The following is a 27,945-nucleotide window of genomic DNA, read 5'->3' as shown; positions in this document are numbered from 1 at the left end:
TCAACATTAGCGCTGGTCTATCCGGAAGTTTTGCTAGATCGGCAGCAGCTCGGTCCCGTCGGTGCCAGATATCGCGAAGTTTCCTGTATTTGCCCGACATGGGAGTTCATATTCTCTCGCTATATGGACACACCCACTTATCCTGTTTGTGCTGTACATTCCATATAATTCTATGTAATCGCCAACAGTGCCTTGAAGGACTGCAGCGATGAATGGCTCAGGGATTGGAATATCAAGGCAGTCAGAGGGTTTGACTTTGTTCCAATCTCCTAGAGTCAGGAGTGACATTTGCAGTGACAGGTTGGCAGGCTGTAACTCGTGGGATACCGCAAGGATCAGTGCTGGGGCCTCAACTATTCACAATCTATATTAATGACTTAGGTGAGGGGACCGAGTGTAATGTATCCAAGTTTGCTGATGATACAAAGATAGGTGGGAAAGTAAGTTGTGAGGAGGATGCAAAGAGATAGACAGGTTACGTGAGTGGGCAAGAACATGGCAGATGGAATGTAATGTGGAGGAGTGTGAAGTTATCCAATTTGGTAGGAAAAATAGAAAAGCAGAATTTTTGTAAATGGTGAGAAATTGGAAATGTTGGTATTTAGAGGGACCTGGGTCCTTGTATATGAATCACAGAAAGTTAACATGTACGTACAGCAAGCAATTAGGAAAGGAAATGGTTTATTAGCCTTTATTACAAAGGGATTGGAGTACAAGAGTAAAGACATCTTACTGCAATTATATAGCGCCTTGGTGAGACCACACCTGGAGTACTGTGTGCAGTTTTGGTCTCCTTACCCAAGGAAGGATATACTTCTTGCCTTAGAGGGAGTGCAACAAAGGCTCACTAGACTGATTCCTGGGATGATGGGATTGAGGCAACCCAATCCCATAGGCATCGAACCATGGGTATATGAGCACGTGTTCAAATATCTGATCTCCAGGTAATGCCTTCCAACAGCCGTTGTGCCTGCCCTCAAGAGCTTCCTCATCAACTATACAATGGACATCTGCCTTCAGCTTGGTGGAAGAACCTATGCAGTACTGTTTATGATGTGCCAGCCACTTTGTTGCTGTAGATGCCAATTCCAATGCTGCATTCCAGGCTTGCTTCAGGCAATGGCAAATTGCCAGGCTCATTCCATGCCCCGCCCCCCTCAGTGTAGACTGGAACCCGTCCTCCCTGCAACCATCCCCTGTTTTAGCCACAGATCTATCCCACAGCTTGGTGCCGATATTGGGCATGGACCAAAGGAAAGCCTTCTTTCCGTCTTTCGGATGAGACATTAAACCGAGGCCCCATCTGCTCTCTCAGGTGGACGTAAAAGATCCCATGGCACTATTTCGAAGAGGAGCAGGGGAGTTATCCCCGGTGTCCTGGCCAATATTTATCCCTCAATCAACATAATGACCAGATAATCTGTTTTTCTGATCACATTGCTGTTTGTGGGAGCTTGCTGTGCGCAGTTTGGCTGCCGCGTTTCCTACATCACAGCAGTGACTACACTCCAAAAGTACTTCAGTGAATGTAAAGCACTTTGAGATGTCCGGTGGTCGTGAAAGGCACTGTATGTCTTTCAAGTCTTTTTCTCTGTCATGTGAAGACAGGATTACACTTTTATGTGATGCCCCCCTCCCCCCAAAGTAGAATGGCCTGTCAAAACTAAACGGCCAAGGCTCACACAGAAATGGTGACCACTTTGGCCAAGTAGCAGAGGGTGCTCGTGAAAGTGTACCCAAAGGGTCAGGAAAGAAAGGGATTTGGAGGGAAGAGGAGCCAGATGGTCCACCAGTGATGGTGAATAGAACTTTCTATTTCTGGCTCTCAGTGTCAACATTAAATACTTCTTAGCCAGGTAACAGCACACGAGTACAGATTAAAGCTCCCTTTACACTGCCCCAACAATATATCTCAGGCCTGATCTCAAAAGCACACCCTACTGCACCGATGTCACCTTTCTCCACTTTCCTGTGTCAATTCAGGGGTATATTTTTGTCTTTTTAATAGGACATGCACCCGAGTTCCCGTTAGTGGCGGAAGCAACAGCATCAAGACTGACCTTGTCCTCGTCCTACATTTACACGCATGTGTTTCCAGCAGAAGTCACTGGATAGCGACCAGGTTCGGGAAGGCTGGCTAAATTCCTGCTCTTCCCTGTCCTGACACACTGAAGGCTGGCTGATACCCCGACTGAGATTGACCGATGCGCGCATGCGGATTAAATCTGGCATCTGCTGGGTTTGTAAGCCTCAGTACCGGACCGCGCGGCACATTAACCAACTGAACCACATCAGCGGAGAAACCGGCAAAAAAAAAGTGCAGTTCACGAGGGCCAATCACAAAGAAAAAATATGTAAGAAATAATAGACTGATGGAGCCCAGAGAGCAGCCCTGCCATCTGTTCCCTTGGCCCGAGGAGGTGGATGGTATGAGGAAAGCACAGAAACAAGGGACAACACAAGAACAACAGAGCAATGTGCGCTCTAAAATAAACAACAGGTTCTGCACTCTGCCCCACATACAATCAGTTTCAGCCCAAATACAGATTTGCAGCCACTGGCGTTACAGCCCCTACTCCAATCTGAAGCCTATCTGGAGTGAGAGATATTCACTGTTCACATTAACATCCTCCAATCCGAAGCCTATCTGGAGTGAGAGATATTCACTGTTCTCGTTAACATCCTCCAATCTGAAGCCTATCTGGAGTGAGAGATATTCACTGTTCACATTAACATCCTCCTACCCAACAGCTGCTGGTTAACCAGTTCGGCTCACGCCAGGGAACCAGAAAAAGGTGTGAAATCCAAGATTAAGATTCTTTCCACACATTACACGCCTCTCTCTAACATGGCAATGGCTTTCTGCATTTCCAGTATTTCCTTTGTTTTCTCCAGCTCAGAGTGCAGGATTCAAGGTATCATTTCTGTTTTCTCTGAAACGTTTTTCTTAAATCTATTTTGTGGGAACTGTAGCAGCGTCACACACATCCAATAAATCCTCACAGTATCATTTTAAAACTAACTCCCAATAGGACGCACATTATTTATGACTCTTCACTAATCGAGACCATATAAAACTAGGAGTGCCTCTCTGCAGCTCCACAATCTATGATATTACACAAACTGCTTACAGCTCCCTCATCAGTAAATAAAATCCAATTAAAACAGTTTGTCATGGACACATCTTTCACCACAACATCCTCTGATGTATCACAGCCTCTCGAATAACACAAGTCGTTCAAAAGTAAAGATCGCAGACTGCTGATTAAATATTGCTGCTGAGAGATTATCAGCTATTTTATTTTGCCTTTCCAGTTTTGTGTCTCTCCTCTCCGGAAAGGGCCGTCTTTTACCAAGTCTACAGCCCTCTGCGACTTCAGCTCAGAGTTTGGGTCGGCTATTCTGCCAAGGTGGGGGCTCAGTTCGAGTCTGTTCTTCGCCCAACTTCCACAAATCCAGTTTAAAATTCTCATCCTCATGTTCAAATCCCTCCTTGGCCCTCGCCCCTCCCTATCGCTGTAACCTCCTGCAGCCCTACAACCCTCCGAGATATCGGCGCTCCTCCAATTCTAGCCTCTTGCGCATCCCCGATTTTAAATCGCTCAACCATTGGCGGCTGTGCCTTCAGCTGCCTAGGCTCCAAGCTCTGGAATTTCCTCCCTAAACATCTCCGCCTCGCTCTCCTCCTTGAAGACGCCCCTTAAAACTCACCAATCAAGAACCCTGGATGACTTTTCTCTTGCGTGGCCCACGGGTTTTGAGGCCAACTATAGAACCCGCATTGCTTTCCCAGCTGACGCAACACAGGTTGGCATCGAATCTGGAACCACCTTGTATTCATGGTCTTACCCATGGTGGTGACGGTCAAGGAGGAAGGGGGGGGGGGGGGGGGGTTACAACTTGTTAGAGAATACTCAATACATTTGGTTGCTTGTTTCCTGGAGAACTTATATGAACGCCCTTTTGATGTTGGGCTCGCTGTAACACAAGCCTATTATACAGATAGGAGACTATAACACATCTGATGCTGAAATCAAATCCAGTCCCTCGAGATGCTCTGATGCACAATGCTTTTTAATGCCTCTTTCACTAAAAAAAATTAAGTGTTAATTTTAAAAAGTCCTTAATGTGTTATATTTCAAAATCATCAGACATATATACTTCTCAATTTAAGAAAACAATGTGAATTAATCAGCAAAATTGATTTCACAATTACCTTCTCGAATTAACGTACATCTTTTCAAATGAATTATTAAATTGAGAAATTGATAACTGAATTCGGCAATGGGTTATACGATCAGAAGAAAAGTTTACAAATTAATTTCCAACATAATTTAATTTTGAAAAGATTAAGTTTGGGCAGTGGAAGTGCTCCCAGGCAGATCGCCTCAGATTTATGTCTACTTTGAGGCTCAGGCTGAAAAAGATAAACAAGAAATGCAAGCCTTCAATGAAGGAGGAAAACAGGGGCTAACTGGCGTAGTGGGAACAAGCAGCACCAGTGTGGTACCGAGTCATACAAGCCAGACAGCCAAGTTTGATCCTTGGTCATAGATCATAGACATTTACAGCGCAGAAAGTCATCATTTGGCTCATCGTGTCTGTGCCGGCTGAAAAAGGGTCAGTTACAACTTGTTAGAGAATACTTCAATACGTTTGGTTGCTTGATTCCTGGAGAACTTATATGAACACCCTTTTGATGTTGGGCTCGCTGTAACACAAGCCTTTTATTATACAGCAGGGAGACTATAAATATGTCTCATGCTGAAATCAAGTCCAGATTCTCGAGACATTTTAAATGGGAAGATAGGTGGTAGATCAATTCACTGTAGAGAAATATGACTTAATACATTTGGAAGTCACTGGGGAAAGGAAGAAATACCTCAAATGGTAAGAATGTGGTAATCCTACTTTCCAGCTCTTGGTCCGTAGCCTTGTAGGTTACAGCACTTCAAGTGCATATACAAGTACAGGAAACTTTCTGGTATCCGGCACGGACGGGACCGACGTGGTGCAGGTCCATCAAAAATTCCAGCTAACCGAACGCTATAGTAAAAGATAGAGTGGAGAGCTCCGTATAAAGCAACAAACCCTGTTGCTTAGCAACAGCTTCAGAACAATCGGCACAAGTTGCAAGCATCTCTGTAGCTTAGCAACAGCTGCAGCTACACCCTTACACAGCAACAAATGGAGTAAAAAAAGTAATAAAAGTTACCTGAACCTACTCCTGAATTTTGCCGGTTAACCGACATTTCCAGTTAATCGAAAGTTTCCTGTACTTTTTAAATGTGCCGAGGGTTTCTGCCTCTACCACCCCGTCAGGCAGGGAGTTCCTGACCCCCACTGCCCTCTGGGTGAAAAAAGTTCTCCTCAATCCCCCTCTAATCCTTCTACCAATTACTTTAAATCTATGTCCCCTGGTTATTGACCTCTCTGCTGGGGAAATAGGTCCTTCCTATCCTCTCTATCTAGGCCCCTCAATTTTATATACCTCAAATCAAGTCTTCCCTCAGCCTCCTCTGTTCCAAAGAAAACAACCCCAGCCTATCCAATCTTTCCTCATAGCTAAAATTCTCCAGTCCAAGCAACATCCTCGTAAATCTCCTCTGCACCCCCTCTAGTGCAATCACATCTTTCCTGTAATGGTGACCAGAACTGCACGCAGTACTCTAGCTGTGGCCTAACTGGTGTTTTTATACATTGCAAGCATAACCTCCCTGCTCTTGTATTCTATGCCTCGGCTAATAAAGGAAAGTATCCCGTATGCCTTCTTAACCACCTTCTCAGTGCCGAGTTAGCTGGTCTCGGGCAGGGCAATAGTTGGGGCACTAAAGTCAGCCCCGATTCCCCTATGCTAAGGGGAAGGGAAAATAAACCGCCAGGATATCCACTCCTGAACAATATCAACATTTGTGGATCACCCCTAGTATTGTAAATTGTAACAAGGTGGTGAAAGATCCCAGGAGAGCATAGGTCGGCTCGCAGGGTGGGAAGATAGGTGGTAGATCAATTCACTGCAGAGAAATATGAGGCAATACATTTGGAAGTCTCTAGGGAAAGGAAGAAACACCTCAAACGGTAAGACTGCGAATGAGGAGAGGAGCTGCGGCGCCTTGGCATGAAGATACATGAATCATTAAAGGTGACAAAGCAAGTATGTAAGACTTTCTAAAAAAAAAACAAAGGGAGTCCCTGGTTTTATACCTGGAGACATAGAATACAAAAGCAAGGAGATAATGTGGATCTTGTACAAGTCTTTTGGCCTCTGTTGAGTACTGACTGCCCCATTGTAGGGCGGATACAAAAGCAATGGAAAGATGCAGAGTAGATTTGTTAGATTATTACCAGGAATAAAGGGGTTGTCATGGAGAGGCTTGAGAAGTTAGGGCTGGAAAGGTTGCGAGGAGGGGCCAATCATGGTCTTTGGGGTTATGATAGGGTAAATAGTGATACCTGTATGTAGATTGTTTTCATTGGTCAGTGAAACTGTAACAAGGAGGCACAAGTTTAAGATTACCACAAAAGGAATTAGGAGGATAGAGAGAAAAAACATTTACACAGCAGGTAGTGGAATTCTCTGCTACAAACCGAGGGAATGAAAATACTTGTTTGAACGAGAGGAATGCTGAACAGCGTGGGGAGTAGGGTCGGCAAACCCCCAGGATTGCCCTGGAATCTCCAGGAATTAAAGATTAATCTCCTGGACACTGCAATGAGCAAGCTGGGGGGAAAAAATCATAGGGATATTTTTTTTTTAAAGTGCGCATTTTTCATTTTCTAACACTTTTGTTTATTCGTTATAAAAATATTGGAGATGGGAAAAGGCGGCTGTTTGATTGGGCGGGCTGGTTGACGGTGGGAGGTCATGTGATGAAACCTCCAGGAATACATCCAATCAGAGCTGGCCACACTAGTGGGGAGCGAGCAGAAGAGTGGAATTAGACTCCGTGACTGAAGTGCAGATAAAACACTGGCACAGATTTAATGGGCTGAATGACCTATTTTTGTGCTTCAATATTCCATGTTTCTATCCAGTAATTCTCCCACAAAAATGGGACAGTTTGACGAGGGGGGCCCCCCCCCGAAAAATAAAACCGAATAGAAGGCCATCATCTGAAGCAGTGGGTACCCGGTCACTCAGTCTGCTGTTTAGTCCAATCCCATTGTTTAAAAGGCCACGGTGAAGTCAGCAGTGGTGGATCCAGTAACTAATGACGCTGCATTAGGGTTACCAACTCTACAGGAATTGAAGATTCATCTCCAGGACACTGCAGGGAGCAACCCGGGAAATAAAAATCATAGGGGCCTTAAAAAAAAAAAAAAAAAAAAAAAAAAAAAATCACTTTCTTTAAACACTTGTTTATTAGTTATAAAAATGTTGGGAGTTTGAAAAGAAAAGGCTGCTTGACTGACAGTCAATCAGATAATGAAGGTTCTTTTCGCTTTCCAATTGGTATGGGAAGGCATTGCTCCTTGAGAATGGACATGTTGGGCGGCCAGTGCAGGAAGCGTGGGGGCGGGGCAGTTGGAGGGAATAGGTCATATGATAAAACACAGAAAAATAGGAGCAGGAGTAGGCCATTCGGTCCTTCGAGCCTGCTCCACCATTCAATATCATGGCTGATCCTCTATCGCAATACCATATTCCCGCTCTCTCTCTCCATACCCCTTGATGCCTTTTGTGTCTAGAAATCTATCTATCTCCTTCTTAAATATATTCAGTGACTTGGCCTCCACAGCCTTCTGTGGTAGAGAATTCCACAGGTGAAGAATTTCTCCTCATCTCAGTCCTAGATGTCCTACTCCGTATCCTGAGACTGTGACACCCCCTCGTTCTAGAACCCCCAGCCAGGGGAAACATCCTCCCTGTATCCAGTCTGTCTAGCCGTCATAATTTTAAACGTTTCAATGAGATCCCCTCTCAAACCTCCAGGATTACATCCAGCGAGAGTTGGCAACCAATGTTCCCTGTAATTATTTTTGCCATTCAAAATACGTGTTTTTTGCATTGAAGAACCGGCTGCGCAGGTTCCCTGGAGCGCTGCACGGCCACGCAGCTTAAAGGGAACATTGTTTTTCAACCCTATGCTGCACACACCATGTTGTATTTAGTGATGTGCGGCAATGCAGTTCTTGCAATAGTTGTATTTTCCACATGCAGTTGATTTAGTTGCCTCACAACAACTTGCATTTATAAAAAGGAAACTCTTTTAACCGGCACCTAAATATCCGGAAATCTCTCTTAACCGGCAAGATTCAGGAGTAGGTTCAGGTAAGTTGTACTATATATTAGTGGCCATGTAACTGGGGCTCCTGGATCTGTGGCCGTGTAACCGGGGTTCCTGCACCTGTGGCCGTGTACGGGGCTCTCATACCTTGGTAACTATACCTCTGTAATCCGGACTTTTTGAACAACCGGCACCACGCCGGTCCCGGATAAAAGAGAGTTTCCTGTAGCATCTTTAACGTCGTAACATGTCCCAAGGCGCTCCACAGGAGCTTTATCAGACAGAATTTGACACCGAGGAGATATTAGGACAGGTGACCAAACGCTTGGTCAAAGAGGTAGGTTTTAAGGAGCGTCTTAAAGAGCGAGGCAGAGGGGTTTAGGGAGGGAATTTCAGAACTTAGGGTCGAAACAGCTGAAGGCACGGCCGCCCTGAATCTTGCTAAGCCATTTACAAAATTTATTTCGCAGGAAGTAGGGTTTAATCGACCCATTTTTTCCCCTCCAGTCACATCCAAAGCATTCCCGTCAAATACCAATCTCCTTGGAGTTAACATACGTAGTGCATCACTGAAGTCCAATAGGATTCATTGCTCTGTTGTAACGGTGGAGGATGGGGCTACACCGTGATCCGCTCTCGGTACCACAAGAATGGCGACCAAATCCCAACAGCAGCCCACGACAATCTAATATGGCTGCTGTTCAGCCCTGTCTGACTAAGCCCCGTCCCACCAAATGATCACTGCCAACTGAAGACCTTGATCGCAGCCGGCATTACTATACCAGTACAAAGGCAAACTACTGCGGATGCTGGAAATCTGAAATATAAACAGAGATTGCTGGAAATACTCAGCAGGTCAGGCAGCATCTGTGGAGAGAGAAACAGAGAGTTAACGTTTCAGGTCTGTGACCTCTCATGATGAACGATCATCGACCTGAAACGTTGAAACATAGAAGATAGGAGGAGTAGGCCATTCGGCCCTTCGAGCCTGCTCCGCCATTCAATGAGATCATGGCTGATCATCCAAATTCAGTACCCTGTCCCTGCCTTCTCCCCATATCCCTTGATCCCTTTAGCCTTAAGAAATATACCCAACTCTTTCTTGAATATATTTAATGAACTGGCCTCCACCGCCCTCTGTGGCAGAGAATTCCACAGGTTCACCACTCTCTGGGTGAAGAAATTCCTCCTCATTTCAGTCCTAAATGACTTACCCCTTATCCTTAGACTATGACCCCTGGTTCTGGACTTCCCGGCCATCAGAAACATCCTTCCTGCATCTAGTTTGTCCAGACCTGACAGAATTTTATAGGTTTCGATGAGATCCCCTCTCAATCTTCTAAACTCCAGTGAGTATAAGCCCAATTGACACAATCTCTCCTCATACGTCATTCCTGCCATCCCAGGTATCAGCCTGGTGAATCTTCGCTGCACTCCCTCCATGGCAAGAACGTCCTTCCTCAGGTAATATTTCCAGCTTTTTCTGTTTATATTACTATATCAATACTGTTTCAATATGTGCTTCTGTAAGGAAATCACACAACAGCACGAACGTCATTGTGAAAATAAGGAATGCCCCTTTAAGAACAGCTGCAGCTTATGCAAATTAGTATTGCCAGTTCAGAGTTCAAGCAGAATGAAAACCGGCTTTGCACACGCTGTGTGTTTTTTTCTCTTGTGAGTTGCAGAACAGCTAAAGAGGTAGTGGGGATAGCGAGCCAAAGTTAACGAGAGGGCAGGGGGAAGGGGTGAAAAGAGAAAAATAAAACTGACCACTGCAGTAAGGAGCCGCCTGACACTTGAAAATTCTGAACAAGACGGCTAAAAATTCAGTGACTATTTGGAGACATTCCCTGGAGTCAGTCGGACGGCGAGCGTGACGGTTTTGAAGTAAAAGAAAAAACAGCACAGATTGTGAAAATAGGAACATTTGTTGAATCACTTGCAAGCTTTCTTCCCTGGAAGCTGGATATCTGACAGGCATAAAAATCCACTGTTCTACTTTAAAAAAAAATCCAAACGAAGCTAGTGAGGAATCCACACATGTAGGCACCATTTGCCTAACATGGAGTGTACGCCCCCTCCCTGTTGCGCCGGCGCTTAACCAGGTAAATCCACACAGCTCAACAGCACACAGCACTGGTACAGTTCTCACTGTTTTATTTTAACTAATAAAGGATCAGCTGACCCACTGAGGCATGAGTTAACAGGGTTATCTGGTGCCAAGCAGGAAGAATCCTCGCCCCCGCCCCCACTTCTGCCCCTCCATGTCCATTTAGTGGGCCAGCTGGCTGCTCAATAATTAATAGCACCCTGGAGTGAGTGAGTGTCTGCAGTTGTTGGAACACCGCGTCTACTGTCACTGTAGCACACCGCAGCAGTGAATTCGGGTTGCCAACTCCGGCAGGACGTATTCCTGGAGGCTTTGTCACATGACCTTCGTCTCCAACAGCCCCGCCCCGTCAAGCAGCCTTGTCCCCCATTTCCAATATTTCTATAAACAAAAGTGTTCAAAGAAAATGAAAAACAAAACACCACTTATTTTTAATGCCTCTGATTTTTCTCCCGGGTTGCTGGCAGCAACGTCCAGGAGATTAATCTTCAATTCCTGAGACTCCAGGCCAATCCTGGAGGGTTGGCGACCCATGGGTGAATCTTTCGATTGTGTTTTGTTTGTCGTTGTGTTTTTTTCCCAGTTAATAACACGTTCAGTATTTGTGGCTCGAATCGATTTGCACCCAAAATATATCCTGCTGCTGCAAATGGACCAGTTGGAACGGAATACTGGCACCTTTAGCTAGTAGACAGTAATAAAGTAAAATAGATCCATGACATGCATACAAACCAACAGGGGCTGAGGATCAGCAACGCCTCAATTTCAAAATTATCATCCTGGTTTTCAAATCCCTCCATGGCCTCGCCCCCTCCCTATCTCTAATCTCCTCCAGCCCCACAACCTCCCCCCGCCACCCCGAAATATCTGCGCTCCTCTAATTCTGCCCACTTGAGCATCCCTGATTAGAATCGCTCAACCATTGGTGGCCGTGCCTTCTGTTGCCTGGGCCCTAAGCTCTGGAATTCCCTGCCTAAAAATCTCCGTCTTTCTACCTCTCTTTCCTCCTTTAAGACGCTCCTTAAAGCCTACCTCTCATCTGTGGCATGGTGTCAAATTTTTTTTTGTCTTAGAATACGCCTTGGGAGGTTTTACTAGGTTAAAGGCGCTATATAAATACAAGTAGTTGTTGTTATAAAAGTCATATTTGACAGTAGATAACCACAGTAGGTTTTTACCAACTTGTAAGGAAACATGGAATGAAAAGAGGCCACTTGCTCCCATCAAGCCCGGTCGTTCCACAAAAACAAAATGATGTTCATAACGGCATCAGCCCAGCTTAAAACTGAATTATTTTTGGGGGGTAAGGGTATTAACGGTTATGGAACCAAGACGGGGAGCTGGAGTTAAGATACAGATCAGCCATGATCTAATTGAATGGCGGAGCAGGCCCAAGAGGCTGAATGGCCTACTCCTGCTCCTATATTCCCGTGGTCTGCCCGTGAACAACTCATCAAACGTTACATGGAATTCGAGGTGTGTCGTGTATCTTGACATAGTCATGACTGGAGGAATGATTACGAAGAGCAGCATCAGCGCTGTAATGTCTCCAAGCCTTTAGTCTCGGGGAAAATCTGGAGAAGTGCGTGCTTGTCAACGACAAAATGGCGTTCAGAGTATATGAGTTTGGTGTGCATGGACTATATGAACACATTGACGTAGTACAAATGTAACAGAGGTTCAGTCTTTTTCTCAGACTAATGAACCATCATCACTGGGTTCTTCCAGACCTGGTATCACTTCTTCATACTTTTTTTTTTAAAAACCCCGCAGCAATGTTAGATGGAAAACCCAAGGGTTGACCCAACTCGATCCACAACTGCCCCTCAAACTAGCCTGGCAAATGGGGAGGGTGCTTGAATTATCGACGGCATGGAAAGTCTAGTGGTGTTCCCCCCAGATCTCCAACTACAGCAGGCGGCAACGTCTTTCTCCTCAACAAGGGAGTCTTAGCTGGAGATCCCGCTTAAAGGCACTGTCGGGGGCAGTAATAAGCTGTCGGCTTTTTAGCAGTTGGAGGGTTAGAATTGGCCTCAGGGCTGGAATCAGCCAGGCTTCCCAGTCCGACTGCTCTCCGGTGACTCCTGACCCGACATTCATGCAGGCAGCTTCCAGCAGAAGACCACTGCGTCATGTGTTGTCTTCTTGCCTGGCCAACCATTGGCAGTCTAGGCCCACCCTAACCTGGGGCACCGTTGGGAAAGGTTCCCTCCAAGCAATATGAAGCAAAATAATAACGCTCAGTTATTAAGAATGGGTTGCATATCATTTCAGCACACACCCTGCCCTCCCCCACCACCAACACTGCCTTTCCAGCTAAGATCGGCTCTTTCATCACTAGTCTGGGACGTACTTTAGATCATCGGTTCACCGAGTCACTGGATAATCTTGCTGAGCCATCAAATGAGTTCGACATCAAGGTTTTCAAACCCAAGCTTGCCATCAGCTAAATCATCGCTTCCTCATTTACTTTGTCTTGCTTTCTAATCTTTTCACCCTTGGTATTGTCCTGTATTATGGCTCCTGGCTCTTCATCTTGATTTTTCAATTTAAAAAAGAAAGACTGGCCCACAACAGTCTGATTCTAGAGGTTGTAACTCTCACGACTGTCAAGGACAGAAGTCTGTCTGCTGTAGCCTTGACCAGAGAACAGTATGTCATGAGTGAAGGTTCCTTGGAAGGCAAGTGTGGCCTTGATCTTGAAGCTGTAACTCCTAGCTTTTAGAGGTTGTTTAATGATTTTGAATCGATACTAAGGGGATGCTGAGAGTGACTATTAAAATTTACATGACCCTTTGTACTAACTCTGATGTATCTTCTATGTTAGCAATCAGATCCATTCCTCCAGCATATGTACTATTATTACTTCGGTACAACACGGTGATAGTTTCCCCGACTCCCATGAAGAAACATAGCTAAACTAAGATGGGACAGCCCTACAAAACTGTTGTGTATGTACCTTTAAGAGAAGAACTGATTTTATACTGCCGTACCGGCAGTGACCACCTGTATAAAAAGCCATAGCAGGCTGCTGTACTTCAGTCTTAAGTTTACCCTCTGTTCAGTAAATACCTGTTTTATTGTTCTCCTGCAGTCCGTGTATTATTGATACTCGGACACTAAACTGGGCAGGTTCCAACTCACCTGCAGTACTGCATCACCTCACGGGGATCTTTCCCTGAAGAGAAGCTTCTTGGAGGTTGAAGTCAGAGCAACGGGCGTCGACCGCGGGCAACCGCCCAGGGATCCATCGGAGAATTGCAGGGGAGGCTGTGGAGAGCTGGGCTTGGCTCCCCAGTCGAGGTGTTGCAGCAAGTCGTGCTGGTAGCAGGTAGTGCGCTGACCCTTCCGGACTGCGGCGGACTCGAGCTCAATCGAGCGGCTCTGCAAAGGGGCCGTGCAGCGTCGTCGGGAGGAAAAGGAGAGAGGGTGGAGCGCACAGGGCGCAGTTGGTGCTCAAGAACCGGGCAGCGTAGAGAAAATAAAACGAGGGGAAGGAAAATTGAGACGCGCCGAAGCCGCGGGTCGCCGCCATTACCCTGTAGAACGCTAGGAGCAGCAAGGGGAAGAAAGAAAAGCGCGGAAGGCGCCATTTTATTCCATTGGGGAAGAAGAAAAAGCGCGGGAGGCGCCATTTTAAATCACCCAAGATGCCGAAGAGTGGCAGTATCACTGCTTTCGACAACGAGGTAGAAGACTGGCCCACGTATGTGGAAAGAATTGAAGTGTACTGCAAGGCAAATGAGGTGGCCGATGGAAAGAAGGCGTCGGTATTATTAAATTTGATGGGCGCAAGAACGTACGGCCTATTGCGGAATTTAATTACCCCAGCTAAACCAATGGAGAAAAGTTTTGAAGAGATTGTTAATATCATACAGGAACACCTAAACCCTACACCGCTGCTGATAGCAGAAAGATTCAAGTTCCATAAAAGAAACCAGCACAAAGATGAGAGCAATGCTGACTATCTTACGGAACTACGCAAGTTATCGAAGCACTGCCAGTTCGGAGCAGGACTGGCAGACACCTTACGGGATAAGTTTGTCTGCGGGCTCCAGAGTGAAGGAACCCAGAAACGACTACTTTCGGAAAAGGACCCGATGCTAGAACAGGCTTTCAGCGTGGCAGTATCCTACGAGCAGCATGGGGAGCTGCGGAAATACAACAGAAACCACAAGAATACAGCGCTAACGAAATGGCGTATGGAGCAGAAAAGTGCTATCGCTGCGGCAGAACAACCCATGATCAGAAGGACTGCTGGTTTAAGGACAAAGTATGCAGGCAATGTGGGAAAATGGGACACATAGCAAGAGTCTGCAGGTCGGGAAAGAAAACCAACACGACAAGAACTACTAAGGAAAAGTACAAGAAAGTTAAAAAAATGACAGACAGTAGTTCGGAAGATCAGGAGAGTGATAATGACTCCGGGAGCAGGAGACTAAGTTGTCTAAAGTTACACGTGATCGCAAAGGAGGATCACCGAACCATTTGGGTCACCCTCATGATAGCAGGGTCCCAAGTAAAGATGGAATTGGATACAGGATCAGCCCTAACTGTCATGAATCGACGAGACTATGAGCGGCTATTCTCACACATACCCTTGAAGGGCACGTCCATTGTATTGAAGACATACACGGGTCAAAAAGTCTACCCCAGAGGAAAAATAAGGGTGCCAGTTAAATACAACGGCAAGGAAACACAGAAACTGTATCTATATATACTACAAGATGGAGGACCACCATTATTGGGACGTGAATGGATCCGAAAAATACAATTGGATTGGCATTCCATTCAGGCGCTAACTGTGACTGACAAAAAGGATGATGACGTCACACCTGGACGACTGTCAAAAATTCTAACTGACGCGAAAGAGGGGTTCCAACAAGGACTTGGGACTCTAAAAGGAGTAAAGGCAATGATAAAAATTGAAGATAACGCAAACCCAAAATTTTTTAAGGCCAGACCGGTACCGTACGCGATCCGCCCAGCCATTGAAGCAGAACTGGAGAGTCTGGAGCGTTCGGGTGTGCTGTCCAAGGTGGACTGGAGCAAGTGGGCCACACCCATCGTTCCTGTAATGAAGAAATCATTGGGCAGCACGCCTGGGGAGCCGAAGAAGGTTCGCATCTGTGGGGACTTCAAGGTAACTGTGAACCCAGTCCTGCACATAGTACAATATCCTCTTCCACGGATAGAAGATATTTTCGCCTCACTATCGGGAGGGAAACGCTTTACGAAGATTGATCTGGCCCAAGCGTATCTACAAATGGAGGTGGAAGAAGCATCTAGGAAATACCTCACGATAAACACTCACAAAGGCCTTTACCAGTACAATCGACTGGTATTCGGGGTAGCATCAGCCCTGGCTATTTGGCAGAGGGCGATGGAACAAGTCCTGCAAGGGATCCCGGGGAGCCAGTGTTATTTGGACGACATCCTGGTTACGGGCGAAAATGACAGTGAACACCTTGCCAACCTGGAGCAGGTGCTCACTAGATTACAGGAATATGAGCTACGAGCCAACTGCCCCAAATGCGAGTTCTTCAGGAGACAAATCTCGTATTGTGGCCACATGATTGATGAGGAAGGGTTGCATAAGTCGCCAGACAAGATTGAGGCTGTAGTCAAGGCTCCAGCACCGGAAAATGTGTCGCAACTAAGGTCGTTCCTCGGGTTAGTGAACTACTACCATAAGTTCTTGCCGAATTTATCTACAATTCTGCACCCGCTGAACGCCCTGCTGCAAACTGGAGTAACATGGAAATGGAGTGATGAGTGTAAGCGTGCCTTTCAGAAATGTAAATGCCTAATCACTTCAAGAGAAGTATTGGCCCACTACAACCCAACACTACCGATTCGGTTGGCATGTGATGCGTCTCCCTACGGCATTGGAGCAGTGCTGTCACACAAATTCCTTGACGGTTCAGAGAGGCCAATAGCCTTTGCGTCGCGCTCGTTAACCTCAGCCAAGCGTAACTACGCCCAGATTGACAGGGAGGTCCTCAGCCTGGTGTGGGGGGGGTGAAGAAGTTCAATCACTATCTGCACGGGCAGAAATTCACCCTACTGACTGATCATCAGCCCCTGGTCTCCATTTTTAACCCAAAGAAGGGCGTTCCGGTGATGACGGCGCAACGGCTGCAAAGATGGTCACTTTTTCTAGGGGCACATCAGTACGACATAGAGTACAAGGGTACGAAACAGCATGGAAACGCTGATGGGCTGTCGCGCCTACCGTTGCCTACGGTAGAGGAAGCACCTGCAGTGGACCCTGTTGAGATAGTCCATGCGACCACAGTCGAATGTCTACCTGTTACAAACTCAAGTATAGAGAAGGAAACCCAAAATGACCCGACCCTCTCTCGGGTCTATGATTTGACGGTGAAGGGATGGCCAGCACATGGCGACTCACTGTTGCCAGCATTCTCGACAAGGAGGGAACAGCTGTCAGTGTGCCGGGGGACCTTGATGTGTGGATCCCGAGTGGTAATTCCACCCAAGTTGAGAGATAGAGTGCTCAATGAGCTTCATGAGGGTCATCTGAGAGGGGTAAAAATGAAAAGCCTAGCCAGGGTGTTTGTGTGGTGGCTGGGAATCGATAAAGAAATCGAGGATATGACCAAGAGATGCACAGGATGCCAGAAAGTCCAAAATGCACCACCACAGGCCCCTCTACACCCATGGGAGTGGCCCTCATCTCCATGGCAACGGGTATACATTGACTTTGCTGGTCCATTTATGGACTCAATGTTTCTAATCGCCGTGGATGCCCATTCGAAATGGCCAGAGGTCATCAAAATGTCCTCCACCACCACGGAGAAAACTATTGCAGTCCTACGGACCATCTTCGCCAGGAATGGCTTGCCAGAACAGATTTGCTCCGACAATGGGCCACAGCTTGTGTCCGAGGATTTCCGGAGGTTTCTGAGGAATAATGGGGTGAAACATTACACATCTGCCCCATATCATCCAGCCACAAATGGATTGGCTGAGAGGTTTGTTCAGACCTTTAAAAAGGCAATAAAGGCAATGTATAACGCCGACATACCACTACAACACAAGGTAGATAATTTCTTGTTTGCTTACCGGAATGCAACACATGCAGTCACCAACCAAGCTCCAGCCATAATGTTCTTCAACCAAAGGCTAAGATGTCGCCTGGATTTGCTCAAACCAAACAGAAGACGAGATGTTGAGGATAAGCAATTCCAGCACATCGAGAAGTCAACCAGGAGCTTCAAGATAGGGCAACCAGTCTTGGCCCACGACTACCGAACAGAAAAATGGCAGCCAGGAACGATATGCACACAGCAGGGACCACTAATGTACACAGTGGACGTTGGAGAGAGCATCGTGAGACGCCATGCTGACCAGATTCTAGAGTCACAGGAACAAGCCAAACCTATACCACGAGCATGTGCACCTGGTAATGAACCCGAGGTACAGATTGCGTCTACCTCAGGAGCAGTGGTATTGGAAGCTGACGAACCAACCAATGACAATGAGCCAGAATCGACTCCGCCGCAAGAACAGGATACTCGAGAAAGGCGCTATCCAGTCAGGATCAGGAAGCCTCCTCAAAGACTGAACTTATAAATAATTATTTCAGTTGATGTAAATAGTACAGAGAAAATTGTAATTGTAATTAGTTATTATTTAGTTGTTAAATGAGTGTTATGTACTGTTTATCTAAAAGGGGAGGTATTGTTGTGTATGTACCTTTAAGAGAAGAACTGATTTTATACTGCAGTACCGGCAGTGACCACACCTGTATAAAAAGCCATAGCAGGCTGCTGTACTTCAGTCTTAAGTTTACCCTCTGTTCAGTGAATACCTGTTTTATTGTTCTCCTGCAGTCCGTGTATTATTGATACTCGGACACTACAAAAACTAACTCAAGATTTAACTTGTTACTTATGGACTACCAGTTGTTCAAACTCATATCTAAACTCAGTTTATATACAGTTCAGACTGTACAATGTAAAAAATAAATCTCACGGTTATAGAATGGGGGTGTTCTCTCTTTGGAAGAACAGTTATGGCTAGTTGGTAGATTGTAAGGGTTGTAATTTAATTTTAATGGCGTCATAAACTCTTGAGTGACACTTCAATGCAAATGATCTTTCAAAGTAAATTCTAACTTCACATACCCACCAAGAATTGTCATTAGGCTTATTTAGAATATTACTAATATAGTAGGAAAGTTCATACTTAAACCAGTGCACTTTAAATGTTATGTCACACTTCCAATTCATCACTCCAAATTATTCCCACTCTTACCACCAATACGTATAGTCCCGGAACCCAGCAACCCACTGAACCCTAGTTTATACAGGTCAATATGCTCTCTTCCTAACACAAATTTAGAAGGTGTAAAATATACAATTGTACTGCTGGTGGGAGCATTGACTTTTTAAAAATTAATTCTCTGGATGTGCCAACGCTAGCAAGGCCAGCATTTATGGTCCATCCCTAGTTGCCCTCGAAAAGGTAGTCGTCCGCCGCCTTCTTGAACTGCTACAGTCCATGCGGGATTGAGAGAGACTTGGAGGGGAACTTGGAGGTGGTGGTGCTCCCATGTGTTGGATATCCTGGAGAGATGTATGTTGGACATCTTGGGGAGTTAAGGGTTAATAGTCAAACTTCTTTATATCTTGGAGCAACGGGCTTTCCAAGATAAATAGGATGGCTTTGAAGCATCATGCGAAGAATGCATAGCTTGTCTTCGGATACAAAAAGTGCTCGTGTAAAAAAAATACATGACAGTAATGACGTTAGCAATGAGTGATTAAAGTGCAACTTTCGTGGCGAGGGCAATAAACATAGGTAGAGATATCCATTACCTATAGTATAGAAAGATAACGGTTAATAAAGCCTGTTCTTCAAAGAGTTTGGGAACAGTTAGGTCAAGAAGTCTTATTTAAGGGAAGTAATTTGGAGTAAACAACTGCAACTGTCCATGAATAGTCTGTCTTCAAAGGATTTGGGAACAGAGATGTCATGAGGTCTTATCTAGGCCATGTACCTTTGATGTAGGCAAAATATATGGTGTATAAAGGAGCACGGTTTTCAATAGGTCTTCAGATGGCGTGAAAGATAGAACTTGAAACCAAAAAGCCACTCCGATTCAGGTTGGGTTGATCCCTCATCCTAGGTATCAATACAGTCTGTTCTATACACCAGGTATCAATACATCCTAGGTAACAATACAGTCTGTTCTATACACTAGGTATCAATACATATGGGTATGATCTTGTGGCCATTACAGAAACATGGCTGCAGGGTGACAATGCCTGGGAATTAAACATACCAGGTTATTTAATGATCAGGAAGGACAGGCAGGAAAGAAGGGGAGGTGGGGTGGCTATGTTAATAAAGGAAGGAATCACTAATACAGAGAAATGATATTGGGTCAAAAGATCAGGATAATGAAACAGTTTGGGTGGAGATAAGGAATAATAAGGGGAAAAAAACACTAGTGGGCGTAGTCTATAAGCCTCCGAACAGTTGCAACTCGGTTGGACGGAGTATCAATCAGGAAATAGTTGAGGCTTGTAATAAGGGAACATCTATAATTATGGGGGATTTTAACTATCATATTAATTGGACAAATCAAATTGGGCAGGGCTGCCTTGAGGATGAGTTCATTGAGTGTATTAGGGATGGGTTTCTTGAGCAGTATGTAACTGAACCAACCAGGGGGCAAGCAACCATAGATCTGGTCCTGTGTAACAAGACAGGATTAGTTAAAAATGTCCTAGTAAAGGATCCCCTTGGAATGAGTGACCATAACATGGTTGAATTCCATATTCAATTAGAGGGTGAGGAGGTTGGATCTCAAACAAGCGTGCTAAGCTTCAATAAAGGAGACTATGAAGGTATGAGAGCGGAGTTGAGTAAAGTGGATTGGGAAAATAGATTAAAGGGTAAGACGATACATGATCAGTGGTGTACATTTAAGGAGTTATTTTACAACTTCCAAAAAATATATATTCCACGGAGAAGAAAAGGGTGTAAAAGAAAAGACAGCCATCCGTGGCTAAGTAAAGAAATTAAGGATAGTATTCGACTGAAAACAAGGGCATATAAGGTAGCCAAATCTAGTGGGAGGATAGGGAAAACTTTAAAAGACAGCAAAAAATAACAAAAAGATTGATTAAGAAAGGGAAGATAGATTATGAAAGTAAATTAGCAAAAAATATAAAAACAGATAGTAAGAGTTTTTATAGTTATATAAGAAGAAAAAGGGTGGCTAAAGTAAATGTTGGTCCCTTAGAGGATGAGACTGGGAAATTAATGGTGGGAAATATGGAGATGGCAAAAACACTGAATGAATACTTTGTATCAGTCTTTACAGTAGAGGACACTAAGAATATCCCAACACTGGACAAGCAGGGGGCTATAGGGAGGGAGGAGATAAACACGATCAAAATCACTAAGGAAGTGGTACTCGGTAAAATAATGGGACTCAAGGCGGATAAATCACCTGGACCTGATGGCTTACATCCTAGGGTCTTGAGGGAAGTGGCGGGAGGGATTGTGGATGCATTGGTAATAATCTTCCAAAACTCCCTGGACTCAGCAAAGGTCCCGGCAGACTGCAAAACAGCTAATGTAACACCCTTATTTAAAAAGGGCAGTAGACAGAAGGCTGGAAACTATAGACCGGTTAGCCTAACATCTGTGGTAGGTAAAATTTTGGAGTCCATTATTAAGGAGACAGTAACAGGACATTTGGATAATCATAATTTAATAGGACAAAGTCAGCATGGTTTTATGAAGGGGAAGTCATGTTTGACAAATTTGCTGGAGTTCTTTGAGGAAGTAACATACAGGGTGGATAAAGGGGAACCAGTGGACGTAGTGTATTTAGACTTCCAAAAGGCATTTGACAAGGTGCCACACAAAAGATTATTGCTTAAGATAAAAAATCACGGGATTGGGGGTAATATTCTGGCATGGATAGAGGATTGGCTATCTAACAGAAGGCAGAGAGTTGGGATAAATGGTTCATTCTCAGACTGGCAATCAGTAACCAGTGGTGTTCCGCAGGGGTCAGTGCTGGGTCCCCAACGCTTTACAATCTAGATTAACGATTTGGAGGAGGGGACCGAGTGTAACATATCAAAGTTTGCAGATGATACTAAGATGGGAGGGAAAGTAGCGAGTGAGGAGGACATAAAAAACCTGCAAAGGGACATAGACAGGCTAAGTAAGTGGGCAGAGATTTGGCAGATGGAATACAATACTGGAAAGTGTGAGGTTATGCACTTTGGCAGGAAAAATCGTAGAGCAAGTTATTATCTTAATGGCAAGAAACTGGAAAGTACTGAAGTACAAAGGGATCTGGGGGTCCTGGTGCACGAAACTCAAAAGGTTAGTATGCAGGTGCAGCAAGTGATTAAGAAGGCCAATGGAATGTTGGCTTTCATTGCTAGGGGGATAGAATATAAAAATAGGGTGGTATTGCTTCAGTTGTACAAGGTATTGGTGAGACCGCACCTGGAATACTGCATACAGTTTTGGTGTCCATACTTAAGAAAAGACATACTTGCTCTCGAGTCAGTACAAAGAAGGTTCACTCGGTTAATCCCGGGGATAAGGGGATGGACATATGAAGAGAGGTTGAGTAGATTGGGACTCTACTCATTGGAGTTCAGAAGAATGAGAGGCGATCTTATTGAAACATATAAGATTGTGAAGGGGTTGGATCGGGTGGATGCGGGGAGGATGTTCCAGATGATGGGTGAAACTAGAACTAGGGGGCATAGTCTTAGAATAAGGGGCTGCTCTTTCAAAACTGAGATGAGGAGGAACTACTTCACTCAGAGGGTGGTAGGTCCATGGAATATGCTGCCCCAAAAAGCTGTCGAAGCTACATTACATAAATTTAAAACAGAAATAGATAGTTTCCTAGAAGAAAAGGGAATTAAGGGTTACGGGGAGCGGGCAGGAATTTGGACGAGTCTAGGTTCGGATCGGTCATGGCCCTGTGGGTAGCGGAGCGGGCCCAGGGGCCGTGTAGCCTGATCCTGCTCCTGTTTTGTGTGTCTAATTCTGTTAGATTCAGGAGATAGTCCTGTGATAGTGGATTGGCGGTTAGGATCAGATCAGCCATGATCTTATTGAATGGCGCAGCAGGCTCGAAGGGCCGATTGGCCTACTCCTGCTCCTATTTCTTATGTTATGTTCTTACATCCTAGGTATCAATACAGTCTGTTCTATACACCAGCTATCAATACATCCTAGGTATCAATACAGTCTGTTCTATACACCAGCTATCAATACATCCTAGGTATCAATACAGTCTGTTCTATACACTACAGTACGAAGTGTGAAGTGTGTTGTTGTGAACCATAGAAGGAAGGAGATTGACTGCCAACACCATGCGCCTGGAGCCCTTGTCCTTCTAGGTGGAAGAGGTCACAGGGTTGGGGAGGTGCTGTCGAAGAAGCCTTGGTGAGCTGCTGCTGTGCATCTTGTAGGTAGTATACGCTGCATACACGGTGCACCGGTGATGGAGGGAGTGAATGTTTAAAGTGGGATGGACTTCAATCAATCTGAAATCAAACTGCTGTAAAACTTGGGAGTTACAGCTTCAAAGCCAAGGCCTTGCACCCATGACGTATTTTCCACTGGTCAAGGCTATAGTTCAGTGGCCAGATTGTGAATATTTCACACACCCGAGATGTTTTAATGGATGGAAGGTCAAGCACTTCTGCAACCAAATTCCCCAAATGCTCTCCCATTGCAGAGCTGGGAGAGCTCATGGATAAAATCCACCCATTAGATGAAGAGTTTGAGCAATCAAAATCCAGAAGGCGCAAAACTGACACTAACTGGCCATAAGACGTGGAACATAAACCATCAAGCAATAATCGTATATTTTTCTATGATATGATAAAACAATTCTTTCCATTTTTCAATGTGGCATCTAAAACTCCTGGGTGTTTTGGCATACCAGGAGGAGGTGTCACCAAATACACAAACAGACCAACAAACAAAAATAAAATCACAGGTTCGATGAGTTAGGTCAACATAGATTGGGTTCCCAGTTGGCGTGACTTCACGGCGCACAGCTCGCCCCGACACTTTGGCACCAACCTGGCAGTCTCACAAAAGCCACAGCATGGCCAGCTGGGGAAATGCATCAGCTGTGTATTTTTAGCAGCAGGAGCTGCTCTTCTGAGATTGGGGCTTGGGACATGTTACTGGGACAGATTGAACCTGGGGCTGTACCTGACCTCACTTAGGGTGCCTGAAATGGAGAGGGTTCCATTCCTCGACACCAACATCCCTCACCTCGATGAGCGCAAAATTCAGAAAACAACTTTTTTTGCTGAAAAGAAACCTGCTATTTTGATGAGTTAATGCAGTTGGGGTTTTTTTTGTGCAGTGTCTGCTAGCGCAGTTTTGTAAACATTTTGATTACACAGCTATCTTGACGAGGGCAGTGCTCCTCCGAGAGCGGGGAATGCTTCTGCACAATTGGCTCATTACAACGGCAGGGAAGCTGAATGCTAAAAGACTTACGGGTTTCCAAATGAATTTGCAGCTGAAAGAGGGAACTAATCAATGGAACAAGCAAAATAAAGTGTCGCTGAGATCAGCTGCATTGTTTTAATAATGTGATTTGCATGTACTGTGATAATCTCGAAAACCATGGCTCTGGTCAGAATGGGGAAACTTCCATGTGAATGAATGTCTGCTTTCTGCTGCCTGGTGCACATGGTTCAATACAAACCTGTGGGCATTTTGACAAAATGTGGGGAGAATGTTATCAGAATCTTAGGAAAACTACCTGGGATAATGCATCCGCAGAGCAAGAAACTCTGTAACCCGTGGGTTTTCATTGCAGATATTTGGGACTTTTATTGAAGATTGAAGGAATGAATAATATAGTGGAACTGTCTTTCTCCTCAGAGGCCAAAAGACTTGAGTGGTACAGTGGTTAGATAGAGAGGAAATTTTAACCCCATCAGTTTGGGGTGCATTTGAACCCAGGCCTTAGGCTCCAGTGTAACCCCTGGTCCTAGGGGCCCCCACCGCACCAGCCGGTCCCTGGGGGCCCCCACCGCACCAGCCGGTCCCTGGGGCCCCCACCGCACCAGCCGGTCCCTGGGGCCCCCACCGCACCAGCCGGTCCCTGGGGCCCCCACCGCACCAGCCGGTCCCTGGGGGCCCCACCCACCGCACCACCCGGTCCTTGGGCCCCCCCCACCGCACCAGCCGGTCCCTGGGGCCCCCACCGCACCAGCCGGTCCCTGGGGGCCCCCACCGCACCAGCCGGTCCCTGGGGGCCCCCACCGCACCAGCCGGTCCCTGGGGGCCCCCACCGCACCAGTCGGTCCCTGGGGGCCCCCACCGCACCAGCCGGTCCTTGGGGCCCCCACCGCACCAGCCGGTCCTTGGGGCCCCCACCGCACCAGCCGGTCCTTGGGGCCCCCACCGCACCAGCCGGTCCTTGGGGCCCCCACCGCACCAGCCGGTCCCTGGGGGCCCCCCCACCGCACCAGCCGGTCCCTGGGGCCCCCACCGCACCAGCCGGTCCTTGGGGCCCCCCCCACCGCACCAGCCGGTCCCAGGGGCCCCAACCGCACCAGCCGGTCCCAGGGGCCCCCACCGCACCAGCCGGTCCTGGGGGCCCCCACCGCACCAGCCGGTCCTTGGGGCCCCCACCGCACCAGCCGGTCCTTGGGGCCCCCACCGCACCAGCCGGTCCCTGGGGGCCCCCACCGCACCAGCCGGTCCCTGGGGCCCCCACCGCACCAGCCGGTCCCTGGGGCCCCCACCGCACCAGCCGGTCCCTGGGGGCCCCCACCGCACCAGCCGGTCCCTGGGGCCCCCACCGCACCAGCCGGTCCTTGGGGCCCCCACCGCACCAGCCGGTCCTTGGGGCCCCCACCGCACCAGCCGGTCCTTGGGGGCCCCCACCGCACCAGCCGGTCCTTGGGGGCCCCCCCACCGCACCAGCCGGTCCTTGGGGGCCCCCCCCCCACCGCACCAGCCGGTCCTTGGGGCCCCCACCGCACCAGCCGGTCCTTGGGGCCCCCACCGCACCAGCCGGTCCCTGGGGCCCCCACCGCACCAGCCGGTCCCTGGGGCCCCCACCGCACCAGCCGGTCCCTGGGGCCCCCACCGCACCAGCCGGTCCCTGGGGCCCCCACCGCACCAGCCGGTCCCTGGGGCCCCCACCGCACCAGCCGGTCCCTGGGGGCCCCCACCGCACCAGCCGGTCCTTGGGGGGCCCCCCCACCGCACCAGCTGGTCCTTGGGGGGCCCCCCCACCGCACCAGCTGGTCCTTGGGCCCCCCCACCGCACCAGCTGGTCCTTGGGCCCCCCCACCGCACCAGCCCGTCCTTGGGGGGCCCCCCCACCGCACCAGCTGGTCCTTGGGCCCCCCCACCGCACCACCCGGTCCTTTCACCTTTGGGGGCAAAGGATTGGTTGGTACAGTGGGTTGAATCCTGGGCTTTAACTTCTGGGTCTTGGGTTGAAATGCAGCACAGGCCGATGGGGTGAAAGTCTCCTGTGTCTGCTGGCTGTAAGGATCCTTTGTGAAATTAGTTTGGGCATTCTCAATCCCATTCCTAGTGGGGCTGGGCCTACACCACAGAAACTGTCAGCCAGAAGAAAACAATAAAGCTGTGCCGGAGAAGTACTTTTACTGTCAAATACCTCTCCCTCCCCTATGCCAACTTAGGTAAAGAAAAATAATTTTAAAGCATTGCTACCATGCGAAGAGCAGCTTAAATTCAGTATAGTTCTCTTGTTTCTCTTCTCTGTGGAGAGCTGCAAAGACTAGGTTGGGATCAGCTGGTGGATGAGTCAGTAAGCAGCCCCAATTGGGGGGGGTGGGGGGTGCTGGTAAATGCCAGTGCTGACCGCGGGCACAGCTATGAAATCCCATGGCAGCCACAGAAGTAAAAGAGCAGCTATTTTGGTAATTTCTTACCATTTCTTTCCCCCAATTAGTTGAGCGATTGTTGTTCTGCTGCTGCAAGACAGACTTGCATTCACACAGCGCCTTTCATGATCTCTGGACATCACAAAGCGCTTTACAGCCAATGAAGTACTATTTTCTTTGAAGTGTAGTGACTGTTGTAATGTAGGAAACGCGGCAGCCAGTTTGCACACAGCAAGATCCCACAATCATCAATGCGATAATGACCGGATAATCTGTTTTAGAGCGATGTTGGTTGAGGGATAAATATTGGCCAGGACACCGGGGATAACTCCCCTGCTCTTCTTCAAATAGTGCCGTGGGATCTTTTAAGTCCATCTGAGGGGGCAGGCGGGGCCTCGGTTTAACCTCTCATCTGAAAGACAACACCTCCGACAGTAAAGCACTCCCTCAGTCTAAGAGGCAGAACAAATCAAGGGAACAAGATAAATGTAGCCCGCATCAACTGCGAGCTCCCAAACCTCTCGGTAGAAAATACTGTTCATTGTTTGTTTTAAACCAGATTTGGGGCTATAGTGGCATGAGGAGCAAGCGATCTTCACTCCACGCAAGGATTTCTTCACCAAAAGTACTCTAAGGGGAGGGGAGGATTATTCTCTTTTCCCCCCATATTTTTCCAATCGAGCGGGAGCAGGCTGCAATGAAAACGGAACTCACTTGCAGAAGAGTCAGTGTCTGGGCCTAGCTCTCAACTGTTTCGTTTCAACAGGGCATCCCAACATGAATAAAAAGCGCTTCTAAGAAAAACAGCAATGTGGCTCAAGGTTCCAAAGGCGGAATAAAAATTGCCTGATTCGCCAGTTTTACAGAAAACTGCACTCCCACCCAAGGTTGACCTGAATGCCACCCCTCCAACACATTGTAGGTTAAGTATGTTGTCTCTTGGGCTTGGGGTGGGGGAGGGGTGAAGCTCGTGTTACCAATTCACATTCACTTATTTTTCCCAGGCATGTCTGAGATGTCCAGCGGATGTCAAGCACACTCGCAAAGCAGCTGAACAGACTCAACTGCATGAACCGTGGGTTACAGGAACTAATTGCAAGAACGCAGTGAGAATCTCTCCAGTGACAGGGTCGAGCACAACACTTCCCGGGTCAAACACATTCCAGGCTACCGAAATTCATTCATTTTATAGCACTTCCTTTTTCGGTTGCAAGGAAATTGGGCTTTGGCCTACATCGACCTGTCAAGGCAGCCGAGGTCAGCCTCACAGTGGGCATGCCTCTCTGCCAAAGCCCGCCAAGTAGAACAACTTGGGTCAGCAGGTATGGGGCAAGGAAATCCGGTAGACCTGGATGTCTAGAACACCAAGTTGCCTAAGTTCTAGATGCTCGTAAAATGGCTAGTGAGAAAACTCAGTTGCTGGATTGCATTACCTGGAGGCCAGACCAATGTATACATGTGCTCATTTATCTAATGTCCAGCAGCTAGCATAAGCTCTGCACCTCCAATAGGAGGAACCACTGGTTGATGGGGTATGGTGCATGTTAAAGGAACATAGTGACCATAGACTCATGGCTCTTAAGGTGAGCTGTGCTGCTAGGGGGGGAATTCTTGGTGTCTGCTCTTTGCCTGGTTTTGGGGGCGGGGCTCAAATCCACGCTAGCCAGCTGTCCAATAACCAACTCGCGACTATCCC

This window comes from Somniosus microcephalus, chromosome 16 (genome assembly GCF_052327205.1).
Source record: "Somniosus microcephalus isolate GS21.2 chromosome 16, FLI_Smic_1.0, whole genome shotgun sequence".
Classification (NCBI taxonomy): domain Eukaryota; kingdom Metazoa; phylum Chordata; class Chondrichthyes; order Squaliformes; family Somniosidae; genus Somniosus; species Somniosus microcephalus.
The sequence above is the reverse complement of the archived record's forward strand: the minus strand, read 5'-3'. Positions refer to the sequence as shown.